This window comes from Panthera pardus, unplaced genomic scaffold (genome assembly GCF_024362965.1).
Source record: "Panthera pardus isolate Hobbes unplaced genomic scaffold, ASM2436296v1 HiC_scaffold_20, whole genome shotgun sequence".
Taxonomy (NCBI): Eukaryota; Metazoa; Chordata; class Mammalia; order Carnivora; family Felidae; genus Panthera; species Panthera pardus.
In genome coordinates, this window is record NW_026526766.1 from 30881793 (window position 1) to 30897944 (window position 16152).

Sequence of the window (16152 nt, forward strand, 5' to 3'; positions counted from 1 at the left end):
GCTCCCAACCATATCTCTGCTCTTGCTATCCTCCTTGATGTGGCCTCTTTTCTACATTTGGCTGTGGAGAGTCAGTTCTGCCAGTCTTTGGATTATTCTCTGGTTATTTACACTGATGTGGGTGTTATCTAGTTGTATCCATAGGATGAGGTGAGCTTACGATCCTCCTACTCCTCCACTTTCCTGAGAAGCCTACAACTATAAATTTAACTCAGCACTGCTTTGTATTTGTTAATTTCCCTGTGATTTCTCCTTTGACCCACTATTTCGTTAACAGTGTCGTTTAAGCATAGGAACTGGTGGACATGGTGGTGGCCTTGGGTATTGTGCCTGATGTGCTGGTGGTCTCTGAAATACATTTTGGTGGTCATACTTGTGTGCACTGGCTGATTGTTGTGCAGCTGGCAGCATGTCTGTGAGTGAGATCTTCGTGGAGCTGCAGGGCTTTTTGGCTGCCAAGCAGGACATCTAAGAGGAAATCTGAAAAGTTGTACAAAGTTTATAACAAACAGCTTGAGTGATTTTAACTCTACTGCAGGGGGTCCAGCAGGGTCCTGGTTTTCAGGATATTCCAAAGAGGTGTTTGAAAGCTTGAGAACACTTTGGTACAGTAAAAACACATGTAATGTCTTCAGAGACCAAGTTCTCTGCTGAACAGTATTACGGATTTCATGAGCACTGGGGGTTTGTGCTGCAGCTTTTGGTCTTCTTGGTAACATTTGTTGTGTATTTGGAATCAGAAACACTAGTGACTCCAGAAGTGGTTACTGAAGTTCTTGGCATTGAGCCATATTGGGAGAAAGGATTTCATCTGGATGTAGAAGATCATCTTTCAGGAGTTCTAATTCTTGCCAGTGAATTTTCAAGGCTCTCTGTCAACAGTGTGACTGTTGGAGGCTACTCCCAGATCCTCCACATCTACACTTTCATCAATGAACTGAATTCTAGCTTCTGCCTTCCCAACCTGAAAAACAACTCCCTGAGGAATTGCTGTGATGGCTTCAAGTATGATCTGAAAAAAGTAGAGGAGGTGGTCTATGATCTCACCATCCAGGGCTTCAGTAAGGAGAGAGCAGTGGCTTATGCAGAGAAAATAGGTGGCCATCTATGCGCCTGGCCCTGCTGACTTCAGTGGTTGCCAGTGAGTGTGAGCACAGTGTCTCTCAAGGTAGTTAGGATTGTCCTGTTGCTAAATACCATGCTTTATTTTCTTAACCAGTGTGTGGTGTAATTATCAAAATTGAAACAATTTTGGGGGGATAAAAATATAACCTTCACAAGGACAGATTTTCTTTATTGTTTTAGTGAATTTGCTCTGTAATTCAGTGTATTTCAGTTTTGTCAAAAAGTGTAAATGTCAGTCTCTTTGTGAAGTCCTTTTCTTGCTTACCCTGATGCTGTTGATATACTGACTGGGACGTTTCTTGTCTTCTGGTTTTTTTTTGTTTTTGTTTTGTTTTTTGTTTTTAAAGAGTGTTGTGTTGTCTAATTTCCATTTATTGGTGAATTTTAAAGTTTTCTTTGTTTTCTTTTTTCTAGGTTTGTGATGAGAAGAGTTGTTTTTTTTTTTTTATAATTTCAGTCTTTTATTGTTTTAAATTTTTTTTAACGTTTATTTATTTTTGAGACAGAGACAGAGCATGAATGGGGGAGGGTCAGAGAGAGGGAGACACAGAATCGGAAACAGGCTCCAGGCTCTGAGCTGTCAGTACAGAGCCTGACGCGGGGCTCGAACTCACGGACCACGAAATCATGACCTGAGATGAAGTCGGCCACTTAACCTACTGAGCTACCCAGGCGCCCCCCCATTCTTTTAAAATTTATTAAGATTTGTTTTGTGTTCTAACACATAATCTGCCCTGGACAATGACCCACATGCACTTGAGAAAAATATATACTCTGCTGTTATTTGGTGGTGTGTTCTTTATACATCTGTTAAGTTTAATTAGTTTGCAGGTTGTTCAAATAATCTTTTCCTTATTAATCTTTTGACTGGTTGTTCTATTCATTACTGATTATGTGTATTGACGTCTCCAACTGTAATTGTAGAATTATCTATTTCCCCTTTCAATTCTGTCAATTTTTTCATAAATTTTGGAGGTCTGGTGTTCAGTGCATGTATATTAGTGATTGTTATTTATTTCAGTGAATAAATTCTTTAATCAATAAAATATCACCTTTATTTGTCTCTTGTGACAGTTTCTGATGTAAAGTCTATTTTATCTGATAATAGTATAGGCATCCAAGCTGTCTTTTGGTTACTATTGGTATAGGACATCTTTTTCTATCCCTTCACTTTTGTTGAAATAGATCCAAAGTATGTCATTTGTAAGCAGCATATTCCTGGATCATTTTAAAATTCATTCTGCTAACCACTACCCACTTGAGAGTTTAATCTATTTACACTGAAAGTAATTACTGATAAACAAGGGCTTACCTGTGATATTTTGTTATTTCCTTCTGTAGTCTTACAGCTTTTTTGCTCCTCATATCTTCCATTATGTCCTTCATTTGTGTTTACTTGATTTTTGTAGTGATACACTTTGAACCCATTTTCATTTCATTTTGTGTATATTTTATAGATATTTTTATTGTGGTTACCATAGATGTTATATATAATATGTTGAAGTTGGAGCAATCTAATTTTAATTGATGCCAACTTAACTTCAATCGCATACAAAAATTCTACTCCCAAATAGCTCCATTCCTCTTCTTTATGTTACTGATATCAGAAATTACATCTTTATACATTATGTGTATAATAACATAGACTTATAATTATTTTTTATGTATATGTCTCTTAAAATCAGTAGAAAAAAGTTAAAAACCAAAATTACAATAACATTGGTGTATGTACTTGCCCACATGTTTACTTTAACTAAAGATCTTTATTTCTTCATGTGGCTTCCAATTACTGTCTGGCATTCTTTCATTTCAACCTGAAGGACTTCCTTTAGTATTTCTAAAAGGGCATGTGTAGTAGTAATGACTGCCCTCAGCTTTTGTTTATCTGGGTCTTAATTTCTGCCTTGTTTTTCAGTAAATGTCTTGCTGGATTTGGAATTTCAGGCTGGACATTTTTTTTCTTTTAGCACCCTAAATATACAATCCTATTGTCTTCTGGTTTCCAAGGTTTCTTATTAGAAATTACCTGATAATTTCCTTGAAGATCCCTTATAAGTAATTGTAGTGTAAGTGCCTGACATTAGCTTTTTTGATTATAGTGTAAAAGGCTGATATTAAGCTTTGATTGTTGAAGACATCCATTTCCCATCTTGAATAAACATACTGCCGCCAGTATGACAGAACTACTGGCTAAACAACTAAATAAGGAGTCAAGCCTCCTCCACCCATTGAGTTCCCCTTTCAGAAAGCCTTGTTTTTTCAAAGCTCCCTGACAGTTGTTTCTGAGGTGCAGCTTATAATCATATAAGAGTTGCCAGGGCTGGTCCCACTACAACATTGGCTCCAGCTGGGAAGTGTCACAAGCAGCATGGGCCCAAGGGATTCCTAGCTGCTGTCATTATTGATAGGCTGAGACTATCAATGAAGCAGTAATGAATTGTTTCTTTCTTGCTGCTCTGAAGATTCTTTTTGTCTTTGTCTTTTGGTAATTTGATTATACTGTGTCCCAAGTTGAGTTTCTTTGAGTTTATCCAACGTGGAGTTTGTTCACCTTGTTGTAGATATGTATCTTTCAGCAAATTTGAGGAAATTTCAGCCATTATTTCTTAAAATAATCTTTCTATTTCTCTCTCTTCTCCTGGGATCACCATATTATGTGTGATTTTTTTGTTGTTGTTGTTGAAAATTATTTGTTTGACTATTATAACATGGTAACTCTGGAATTCAGATTCTCCCCATTCTTTAGGGTTTGGTGTTTAGTTTTTTGATTGTCAAAGACTGTCATACTCCATTTTTTGAGACTTTTCATCTATTTTTGCAAAAACTGCTTTTTGCTCTGTGTGGTAACTGAAGTCTCTATTCCTTTAGCTCATGTTTAGCTAATGTTTTAACAAAGATTTCCTTGAATACCAAGAACTCCCCTTGGGCTTTGCAAATTGACCTTATGTTAGAGTAGTCCTTTAGCACTTAGCTAAGTTTGTCCTGAGCCTAGGAATCAACCCAAGGTGAAAGCTTCAAGTCTTCTTAGGTCTTTCTGGGCATGCATGTGGCTTTCTAAATTCCTTTGTATACATGGCTGCTTCCGAATGTTCTAATTTCTTAAACAGTCTCACCTCAGCTTCTCCAGACCTCAAATGGCCTATTATATATTTTCACTTGTAATCTCTCGCCCCAGACATCTGTGAATCTTATAGGTATTAAGAGCAGCTCCCACCATGTATCTGCCCAGCTTCCAAGTTATATGTAATAGACATGTGCCTTGTATCTCCCAGTTTAAAACAGGTACACACAACTTTCAAGAAAGGTCTGCTTTGTTCCCAGCTCAAGGAAGGGAACTGGAAACTGAACTGCTGCTGCTTCAACACCAAAATCACTGTCATGACTGCAAGGGGAAGGAATGAGTACAAGTGTCACAAAACTTTCCTATTAGTTTGGAGATGTTTTTTCTTGATCAGATGTTTGCCTGATTGCTATAAACCTTTGACTTTTTCCACAGCTATGACAAAGTTGGTTCAGACAGGTTCCCCCCCCCCCCCCCAGTAGTTCTATGGGAGAAACAAGAGCTTGGAGCCTCCTACTCCACAGTTGTGCTTACATATCTGAATAGATTTTTCATTTCATTTCATTTCATTTCAAGATTTTTAAATGATCAGATTTTAGTTTTGTTTACATTATTTTCAATTTCTAATTTTACTGAACTGTGATATTTGTATTTTGTGGAGTTTATTGAAAGTTTTTTTTGGTTCTAATATACTTTTATATTTTCTGAATGTACTGTCAACATTGGTTAATTATTTTTAGAGCACACAGTTTAAAAGATGCATCTAGATATTTATTAGGTTCACTTTTTAAATATTCTATGTATATATTTTAGAGCAGAGTTTCTCAAATTTGTCACTATTAACATTTTGGACCAGATGATTCTTGGTTGTGTGCATGTATGATGGAGGTAGTTGTGGTTGTCCTGTGCTTTATAAGATATTTAGCAGCATCCCTAGTTTCTACATGAAATAGTAGTAGTATCATCTCTCAGTTGTGACAACCAAAAATATCTCCAGAGATTGCTAAATGTCCTGTGGTGGGCAAAATCACCTTCTGTTGAGCACCATTGTTCTAGAGTATGGATTAGCAAAAAGTTTTTCTGTAAAAGGCCAGACAATAAATATTTCAGACTTTGTAGGCCATGTGATCCCTGTCATTAGACAACTATGCCTTTGTAGTATAAAGGCAGTAGCTGACAATACATAAAAGAACTGAAATGGCTGAGTTCCAAAATCTTAATTTATAAAAACAGGTATCAGGTTGAATTCGGCTCAAGGCCTGTAGTTATTGCACTGTATTGTCAACCTTTGTATTGTATTGTTTGTATTGTATTGTACTGTATTGCCAGCCTTTGTTCCAGAACTTCAATTGCTCTCTACTACATTTGGTATAAAATCTGGGAGTATATTAAGGTCTACTATACCTAATTTGTTTCCCTTTATCCTTATATCTCTTACAATTTTTTTATGGATCCTGATAACTTATTTGATACACAGATATTTAAAACTTTTACTATCCCTTGAAACTCGTCTTTTAAAAACATCATTTGAGTGCTGGTTTTCTGATTTAATATTGTTTTGTTTGAATTCAACATGTGGCAGCTAGGTAAATAAACCCTGAATTATTTGTACATTTATTGGCTTACTAATGTATTATTTTATATTTCAGTCTGCATTATTTTTGGATATCTTTCTTTTTTACAATCTGATAGCACTTAATAGGTAACTTTATATTGGTTGATGTGGCAGATAAATTTGTTGTACTTTATGCTGAATTATACTGTAAAAAAGTAAAAGAAAAAAATATTTTTAGTAATAGTTCTGTTCTCATTGTTCCATTGATTTTTCTTCTATAATTACAAAATATTATGTTCTGCTCTACTAAGTACCTTTATAATTATAAACTTTTGTATTTTATGAATCTTCCATTTCCATAGTATCTAATAATTCCATATTATAGAACCAATGATAAAATTAATGTTTTTTTTTTCTTTCTAACCATCCTTTAATCCCTATTTTAGTGCCTTTTAAAATGTTTCTCAGTTTTTATCATTTTACTATTAAATACAAATCTATAACTTGATTTGTCAGTTGTAAATGATATAATTGGGCTTCTAGCTTCTAAAGATGAAAGAATCAGTATGTTTACATTGCATTGGTTATGTTACACTTTCACCTTCCATAGTATGCTGGATCCATTCTTTGTTAATTTCCAAAGATAAAAACCTCTAAAAATCCCCATCTGTAACTGATCACTTTGGATTTAATTTTCCCTGGATACCTTCTGCTAGTACTCAATAACTCACCTGTCTGGCTCCTATTTAGAGATTCTTCCTCTAATAACCATGGATTTTCTCCTTCCTCCAACTTGAAGATCACATATGTTTTTCTAATACTGTACTCTATAAATGGAAAATAATTTAGGATTTAGATCAGCTGCATGTGCTTCAATACTTCTGAATGTAAAGGAAGCTATAGCTTAAGAGCTGCACACTGATGGGATTCATCTGAGGTGCTCATTTTTGAGGAGATGACAAAAGAATGAATCTCCTTAGATCCCTGAATCTCAGGACAAAATAATATTAACTTCTAAAAAGGGCCCAGGTGCTTTGGGTTTTATAAAAGGGACCACATAGGGATTTCACTTTACCTCCTCATGTCAAACAAAGTAGAGAACCATACAAAATTGGACAATAGGCAGTGCAAAATCAGACAATGACAGGGAACTCTTAGGAAAAAGGAAACAACGTGGGTGAACCCTATTTTGGCCAGAGTTTGGAAAATTTCTATGGCACAGCATAACAAAGGAACCTCCCCACCCCCGCCCCGCCTACCGCGCCTCCAAAAAAAAGCCTGACAGTCTCAATAAGTTGAGGAGACAATGTTAGGAGTTTAGAATGCTAAGGCAACTAGAACTTGCCAGACAAAACACTGGAGAGGAAAGAGCTGTACTAAGTGAGAGCCATGAGATCTGCAGAAAGGTCTCTGTGAATCTTTGGCTGAGTATGGACTTGTGCTTGCATGTAAGAAGTGCATTCAAGGTTAGGGAAAGAACTGCTGGGAAGGTGTAGAGTGGAAAATACAGAAAAAAGAAGTTTTTTATCCCACCAGCCAGAGTGGAAAGGTTTCTTAATTAATGGAGGATATGTAGAATAACCTGAAGGCTACAGGAACAAAATTGGTACTGGAACAAAATTAGCCCTAAAGCAGAAGGTGTTCTGAATCCTACAGAACAAAGCTTAATAGCAGACCTTGAGAGGATCAAACTAATTCCAAACAACATAGCTTTATTCCATAGAAAGCCCCAAAACATTTTAAAATACCAAAAAATATAGCACCCAATAATGTAAAATCCATAACAACTAGAATCTAATAAAAAAAATTACAAAGCATGCAAAAAAGGCACATATGACCCTTAACCAGGAGAAAAGTTAATTAGTAGAAACAGAACAGGATATGACACATATGATAAAAGTAGCAATCATGAAAAACAGGATTGCATTCTTGAGGCAATGACGTGGCAAGGTCTGCTCATCCACCAGGATGCGCATGTGTCTGTACAGGGTCCTTTGAGCAGGGCCCAGATGCTTCCACTCCTCCTCAGTGAACTCCACAGTCACATCCTTGAATGATGGTGCTGCCTGTAACAGCACATTTCTGATCAATTTGGAGTGTTTAGAAACTGGTGACATGACCTCTGAAAACTCTTATATAATGTTTACTGTTAACAGTTTAAAACAAAATATAAAATAAATAAAATTATAAAATGTTATTAAAAACCTAACTCTGTCTTACACTCTGAGGCATCACACAATTAGTATCAATGTTATTATCATGTCCTAATTCATCTGTATATATTTCAAAATATGTACATATGCTACCAGTTAATATTACTACTGATAAAACTTAAATAGTGCCTTAAAATTTTTTTTTAATATTTATTTATTTTTGAGAGAGAGAGAGGAAGGGAGGAGCAGAGAGAGGGAGACACAGAATCTGAAGCAGGCTCCAGGCTCCAAGCTGTCAGTACTGAGCCTGACACGAGGCTCGAACCCATGAACCATGAGATCATGAACTGAGCTGAAGTTGGACGCTTAATCAACTGAGCCACCCATGTGCCCCAAACTTAGTACCTTCTTAAAGATAAAGTCATTATAAATAGGCTTCCCATAATCATTTCCTGTATACCAGTGACTCACTAGGGTACACACATCCTCACTCTGGGTCCTCTGCTAGGGTAATGGGGAATCAATAAAGAGATCCATTTAAACCCTGGAGGTAGTACTCAGAACCAGACTTGTATTTCAGAGGCACATATTTATATTCAATTGATTCCCAACAGAGGTAACCAAGGCAATCCAAAGGAGAAAGTATATACTTCTCAACAAATGTGCTATAACTTTCAAACTTATAAAAGGAAAAAAAAAGTGACAGGCTTGTGACCATATTAGTTAGGCAAATATTTCTTAGATAAGACACACAAAAAAGTATAAGTTACTGTTATGGGCTGAACTGTGTCTCCCATGTATGTTGAAGCCTTAACCCCTAATGTGGCTGTATTTGGAGATAGGGCCAGACCATAAGGAGGTAATTAAGGTTAAATGAGGTAATAAAGGCGGGGTCCTGATCTGATAGAATTGATGTCCTTAGAGGAAGAGGTAGAGGCACCTGAGAACACTCTCGTTCTGTGTGTGTGCACAGATAAAAGGCCATGTGAGGACACAGAAGGTGGCCCTCTGCAAGCCAGGAAGAGAGACTGCACCAGAAACCAATAGTGATCACATCTTGCTCTTGGACTTATGTTGTTGAATCTACCTGGTCTGTGGTATTTTTTATGGCAGTCCAAATAGATTAATACACCCATGAAATAAAAGCATTGAAAATTATGAAAATTGATAAATTTAAACCTCTGCTCCTTTTTTCTTTAAGATTTTATTTAATTTCCAGTTAGCTAACCTATAGTATAATATTAGTTTCAGGTGTACAAATCAGTTATTCAATATTTACATGCAACACCCAGTGCTCATCACAAGTGTACTTCTTAACACCATCGCCTATTTAACCTGTTTCCCACATACCTCCCCTCCGGTAACCATCAGTTTGTTCTGTATAGTTGAGTATGGTTCTTGGTTTGCCTCCCTCTTTCTTTTCCTTTCCCTATGATCACTTGTTTTGTTTCTTAAATTCTACATATGAGTGAAATCATATGATACTTGTCTTTCTCTGACTGACTTATTTCGCTTAGCATAATACTCTGTAGCTCCATCCACATTGTTGCAAATGGCAAGATTTCATTCTTTTTTATGGCTGAGTGATATTCCATTATATATATATATATATATATATATATATATATATATATATATATATATAAATTCATCTGCCATCCATTCATGTGTCAATGGATGCTTGGCCTATTTCCATAATTTGGCTATTGTCGATAATGCTGCTACAAACATTGGGGTGCATGTGTCCTTTTGAAGTAGTACTTTTGTATTCTCTGGGTGAATACCAGTAACGCAATTTCTGGGTCAAAGAGTTCTATTTTTAACTTTTGGAGGAAACTCTACACCATTTTTCAGAACGCTGCACCAGTTGGCATTCTCAACAGTGTAGAAGGGTTCCCCTTTCCCCATATCCTCACCAGCATCTGTTGTTTCTTATTGTTGATTTTAGCCATTGTGACAGGTGTGAGGTCATACTGTAGTTTTGATTTGTATTTCCCAGATGATGAGTGATGTTGAGAATCTTTTCATGTGTCTGTTAGCCATCTGGATATCTTCTTTGGAAAAATGTCTATTCATCTCTTCTGCCCATTTTTTAACTGTATTATTTGTTTTTTAGCTGTTGAGTTAAGTTCTTTATATATTTTGTATGCTAACCTTTTATCAGATATGCTGTTTGCAAATATCTTCTTCCATTCCAAAGGTTGCTTTTTAGTTTTGTTGATTGTTTCCTTTGCTGTGCAGAAGCTTTTATTTTGATGAACTCCCAATAGTTTATTTTTCCTTTTGTTTCCCTTGCCTCAGGAGACATATCTAGAAAGAAGTTACTGTGGCTGATGACAAGGGTTACTGCATGTGTTCTCCTCTGGTATTTTAATGGTTTCCTGTCTCACATTTAGGTCTTTCATCCATTTTGAATTTGTTTTTGTGTATAGTCTAAGACAGTACTCCAGTTCCATTCTTTTGCATGTTGCTGTCCAGTTTTCCCAACACCGTATGTTAAAGAGACTGTCTTTTCCCCATTGGATAGTCTTTCCTGTTTTGTGTAACATTAATTGACCTTATAGGTGTGGGTTCATTTCTGGGTTTTCTATTCTGTTCCATTGATCTGTGTCTATTTTTGTGCCAGTACCATACTGTTTTGATCACTACAGCTTTGTAACATAACTTGAAATCTGTAATTGTGATGCCTTCAGTTTTTTCTTTTCAAGATTGTTTTGGCTATTTGGGGTCTTTTGCAGTTCCATACAAATCTTAGGATTGTTCTACATCGGTGAAAAATGATGTTGGTATTTTGATAGGGATTGCATTGCATGTATAGAATGCCTTGTGTAGTATGGACATTTTAACAATATTTGTTCTTCCAATCCATGAGCGTGGAATGTCTTTCCATTTCTTTGTGTCTTCTTCAATTTCTTTCATCAGTGTTTTATAGTTTCCAGAGTACAGGTCCTTCACCTCTGTGGTTAGGTTTATTAGTAGCTATCTCATGGTTTTTGGTGCAATTGTAAAAGGGATGAAGTCCTTAATTTCTCTTTCGGCTGCTTCATTATTGGTGTATAGAAATGCATCATATTTCTTTATGTTGATTTTGTATCCTGAGACTTTACTGAATTCATGTATCAGTTCTCATAATTTTTTGGTGGAGTCTTTCAGGTTTTTTATATAGAGTATCATGTCATCTGCAAATAAACTTTTACTTCTTCCTTGCTGATTTAGATGCCTTTTATTTATTTGTGTTGTCTGATGGCTATAGCTAGGACTTTTGTATTATGTTAAGTAACAGTGGTGAGAGAGGACATCCCTATCTTGTTCCTGACCATAGAGGAAAAGCTACCAGTTGTTCCCCATTGATTATTATATTAGCTGTGCATTTTTTGTATATGGCTCCCTTATTATGTTGAGGTATGTTCCCTCGAAACCAACTTTGTTGAGGGTTTTTATCATGAATAGATGTTTGTACTTTGTCAAATGCTTTTTCTGCATCTATTGAAAGGATCATATGGTTCTTATTCTTTCTTGTATTATTGTGGTGTATCATGCTCATTGATTTGTGACTATTGAACCACCTTTGAATTTTGGGACTAAATCCCACTTGAACATGGTGAGTGAATCTTGGATTTGATTTGCTGGCATTTTGCTGAGAATTTTTACATCTATGTTCATTAGGGATATTGGCCTGTAGTTCTCTTTTTTAGTGGAGTCTTTATCTGATTTTGGTATCAGGGTAATGCTGACCTCATAGAATGAGGTTGGAAGTTTTCCTTCCTTTTCTATTTTTTTGGAATAGTTTGAGAAGAATAGGCATTAACTCTTTTTAAAATGTTTGGTAGAATTCCCCTGTGAGGCCAGGGTTTTTGTTTGTTGGGAGATTTGTGTTACTGATTCAATGTCTTTGCTGGTTATCGGTCTATTCAAGTTTTCTATTTCTTCCTGTTTCAGTTTTGGAAGTTTATATGTTTCTAGGGATTTATCCATTTATTCCAGCTTGTTCAATTTTTTGGCATATAGTTTTTCATAATATTCTTATATTATTTATATTTTTATCCTGTTCATTGTTATTTCTCCTCTCTCATTTGTGATTTTATTTATTTGGGTCCTTTCTCTTTCCTTTTTCATAAGCCTGGCAAGGGGTTTATCAATTTTATTAATTTTTTCAAAGAACCAGCTTATGGTTTCATTGATCTGTTCTACTGTTTTTTGTTTGTTGCTATATCATTTATTTCTGCTCTAATCTTTATTATTCCCTTCCTTCTGTTGGCTTTCAGCTTCATTTGTTGAGGTTGTTGTTGTTCTTTTTTTGGGGGGGGGGTTCCTTCAGGTTTAAGGTTAGTTTATTTGAGGTTTTTCTTGTTCCTTAAAGTAAAAACCTCTGCTTTTTGAAAAATACTATTAAGAATATGAAAAAACACAGGCTGAGGGAAAGTATCTACAAATCATTTATCTTTGGAAAAACTTTTGTAGCATATATACAACTCTTGAAATCAGTAAGAAACAACTTTTTAAGATGAGGAAAAGATCAAATAGGCACTTCATCAAAAAGGAACAGATGACAAACAAAAACATACTCATTATTATACATTAGAAAAATCAAATTAAAACTAAAATGTAATACCATTACAAAGCAATATGATGGCTCAAATAGAAAAACCTGACATCATTAAATTCAGATGAAGATGCAGAGCAACTAGACCCCTCACATCTTGCTGATGGAAATGAAAAATGGTACGGCCACTTTGAAAAAGTATGACAGCTCCTTATTATGCCAAACATACACTTCTTATGAGATCCAGCAATGTCATTCACTCCTTGGCATTCACCCAAGAGAGTGAAGACATATGTCCACACATAGAAACCTGTATATAAATGTTCATGGCTGAAAATTATCCAAATATGCATCAGTTGGTGAATGGATAAACAAACTGTGAACCGCCACATAAAAGATCACTACTCTTCATTAAACATAAATGAACTGAAACATGGACCTGACACCAAATAATGGCACTTTGATTTTCAGATCTGTCATATAGGTGACTCTGGACAATTGACTGACATTCTCGGATCTTTAAAGGTTCTTTAAAGTTTTCAATAAGTCAGAGGTAGATGAGCATGGAAACTCTTCATGAATCACCATGTAAGGTGATGGACACATGTGACAGCAGCATCTGTAAAGCATGGGGCCATTTAGGAAAAGTGAAGGCAGACTTTCTTTCCTCTTCCTGGTTAAGGGTACCCACAGACCTCGTTCTCACAAGCTTTCCAACAAAGTGGCCTTTCCTGAGCAACCTACCCCTTGCTCACCTTGCTCTTCTCAAAGCTGGCCCATACTTCCCACTGTCACACAATGTTGTGACTTCTGAATGTGGTGGCATCACCAAGTCTGTCTCATTCTTTTTTTTAATTTTATTTTTAATTTTTAAAAATTTACATCCAAATTAGTTAGCATATAGTGAATCAATGATTTCAGGAGTAGATTCCTTAATGTCCCTTACCCATTTAGCCCATCCCCCCTCCCACAACCCCTCCAGCAACCCTGTTTGTTCTCCATATTTATGAGTCTCTTCTGTTTTGTCCCCCTCCCTGTTTTTATATTATTTTTGTTTCCCTTCCCTTATGTTCATCTGTTTTGTCTCTTAAAGTCCTCATATGAGTGAAGTCATGTGATTTTTGTCTTTCTCTGACTGACTGATTTCACTTAGCGTACTACCCTCCAGTTCCATCCATGTAGTTGCAAATGGCAAGATTTCATTCTTTTTGATTGCCAAGTAATACTCCATTGTATATATATATACCGCCTCTTCTTTATTCATTCATCCGAGGGACATTTGGGCTCTTTCCATACTTTGGCTATTGTTGATAGTGCTGTTATAAACATGGGCGTGCATATGTCCCTTAGAAACATCACACCTGTATCCCTTGGATAAATGCCTAGTAGTGCAATTGCTAGGTCGTAGGGTATTTTTAATTTTTTGAGGAACCTCCATACTGTTTTCCAGAGTGGCTGCACCAGCTTGCATTCCAGTCTCTCTCATTCTTGACAGGGGGATCAAGAAATGCTTCTGGCTGTGCAGACCTTTGTGGGTTCTCCTGTCTCTACTCTGAAATTCTGGATTGAAGTCTAAGGTGAAGGGGTGCTCTCTTCCAGGGAAGATTCTTATTACCAGAGTCCCTTGCTTCCTGCTTCTTAAAAGCTGCTTTGCTCTAAAATGAATTTCCTAGGAGCCCCAGCTCCTGAGCCCGAGGAACTAATTTTAAGGCCACAAAGTGGAGCCTCTTGGAATTCACTATAATCTCAGACTGAAAATACAGACTGCCAGTGCATCGGGGGCTAGAAGGCTGTCTGACTCAAGGGATCTGAGGAGACACCAGAAATCCTAGAACACATTTGAGGCATGGTAGATTCTATCTTACATTCACTTCCCATTATATCTCTGGGGATTTAGGGACAGGTCACTCTGCTAAGTGCTCTGAAGGCTGCAGTGCTGTTTTTAGGCAGGTGTTACATTTACACAAAGCCTGAGGTTAGAAGTAAAGCACACCTGCCCTTGAATCCAAACTCCCTCCCTGCTACCTTCTGACCTGGGCACATTCACTCCACCAACCTGAGCCTTGGTTGTTATTTTTAATGCAAATGATTAAACCCATCTCACAGAATGGTTAGAATGGTTGTGAGGTTTACATAAACTACCCAATTAAAAGGAACAAAATGTCTTCTAAATATAAAACAACAGTTGTCACTTACTCAGGGCTTAGTACCCTGAACCAGCCTATTTGATTTACAACTTAGACTTACGTTTCAAAACAACGCCATGAGACAGTTATTAATACTTTCATTGTCAGTTGAGATACTTCTTATCCAGGTTCCTTTTCTAGTCCCTGCTTACAGGTGACAGCTGGAATTTACCCCTCCCCCCCCCCCCCCCCAACCTCGGTCTTTCTGGCTCCAGAGCTTGGGTACCACCGCAGACCCACCTCTGGTGCTCTTTGGCACGCTCACAGTCTACAATATAAATACTTTTTACCTTCCTGCCATCAACAGGGGCTTTTCTCTGTTTGTGCTGCAGGTGGGGCCGGGCACCGATTCCCGCAGATCCCAGCGTGCACCGAACACCTGTTCCTGACGTGGGCTCAGTCTCAACTGCATCCGGAAGCCTGACCTGGAGGTTGAGCCCAAGGGTGGGGGTAGGAGTGAGGGGGATGGTCCTTAAGACTTCCTGCTCCCGCAGTCTGGGTCACAAGCCCACTCTACTCAGTGTTTCCAGGCAGCACAGAGTCTCCACCCCCGCCTTCCATTCCAGATATGTACAACCAAGGCCTAGGCAGCACCTCCCCACCAGGGCAGAGAGTGCAGAAGCAGGAAGGCAGAGCAGGGCCTGCACGCGCGGGGGTGTGGCACAGACGGTTCGTGCACAGACTTGCACGATGAGCCAGCCAGATTCAAGATCACATTTGCCATAAACCTCCACGCCTTGACGTTACTTTGCAGTTTCTTATTAGACGGTTGGAAAATGTCTTTGATAGTGTCTCCTACCCAGGATCGCTCAGAGCCTCCAGGTGTAGAGGTTAAATTTGAACATTAAAGCGAAATGCAATGTGTGGTCCCCCATCAAACCCCAAACGGAAAAGCAACTATCGCCAAGGACGTCGGGAACAATTTGAGAAATTTGAATGTGGACTGGCAATAAGGAATATTAAGGAACATTACAGTTAACTGTTAAGTGGAATTATATTGGAAAATGTATTGATTTTATAAAGGTATGCATAGCGCCGCACTTAGCACTGAAATTAACTTTGTTAATTCGCTTTACGAAATTTCAGCAAAAACTAACAGCAAATATGGCAAAAGTTTAAGTAAGGTTTCTTAAATCAATGGCATGGCTGGCTATATATGTTCATTTTACCATTTTCTACTTATCTTTTTCAAATTTTTGTAATACAAAGAAAAAATAGGGATTCTCTCTCCATCAATGTACCTTTTAAAAGCAAGCTGCTCAGAGAAGTAAAGATACAAATATCTGTTGAAAATAAGGTTGAGAAATGTAAATACAGACACTTGAATATGGCGCACAACAACAGTAGTATAAAAGAAAGTGTGACCAATAGAGTTTATCCCAGGAAAGGAGAAAAAAAAAAAGCAAATTTCAAGAAGACATAATATACGAAAGAACACACAATGGAAAATAATAAAATGGTTATCAAGCAAATCACACATTTGCCGGAGAAGATCCTGCTTAAACCTTATAATGCGCATTTTGTTGATT

At 37.2% G+C, this 16152-nt stretch overlaps 1 long non-coding RNA gene and 1 pseudogene across 1 annotated transcript; one reads left to right on the forward strand and one right to left on the reverse strand.

Annotated features, from left to right (window-relative positions):
* Positions 1 to 409: 409 nt before the first annotated feature.
* LOC109260766 (translin-like) lies at positions 410 to 1126 on the forward strand (annotated as a pseudogene).
* An 11186-nt stretch (positions 1127 to 12312) lies between these two features.
* LOC128778575 (uncharacterized) lies at positions 12313 to 15045 on the reverse strand. The gene is made up of 2 exons (XR_008424189.1): positions 14914 to 15045; positions 12313 to 13056 (listed from the first exon to the last, which is right to left on the reverse strand). It is a non-coding gene; the product is annotated as an uncharacterized LOC128778575 (long non-coding RNA).
* Positions 15046 to 16152: the final 1107 nt, after the last annotated feature.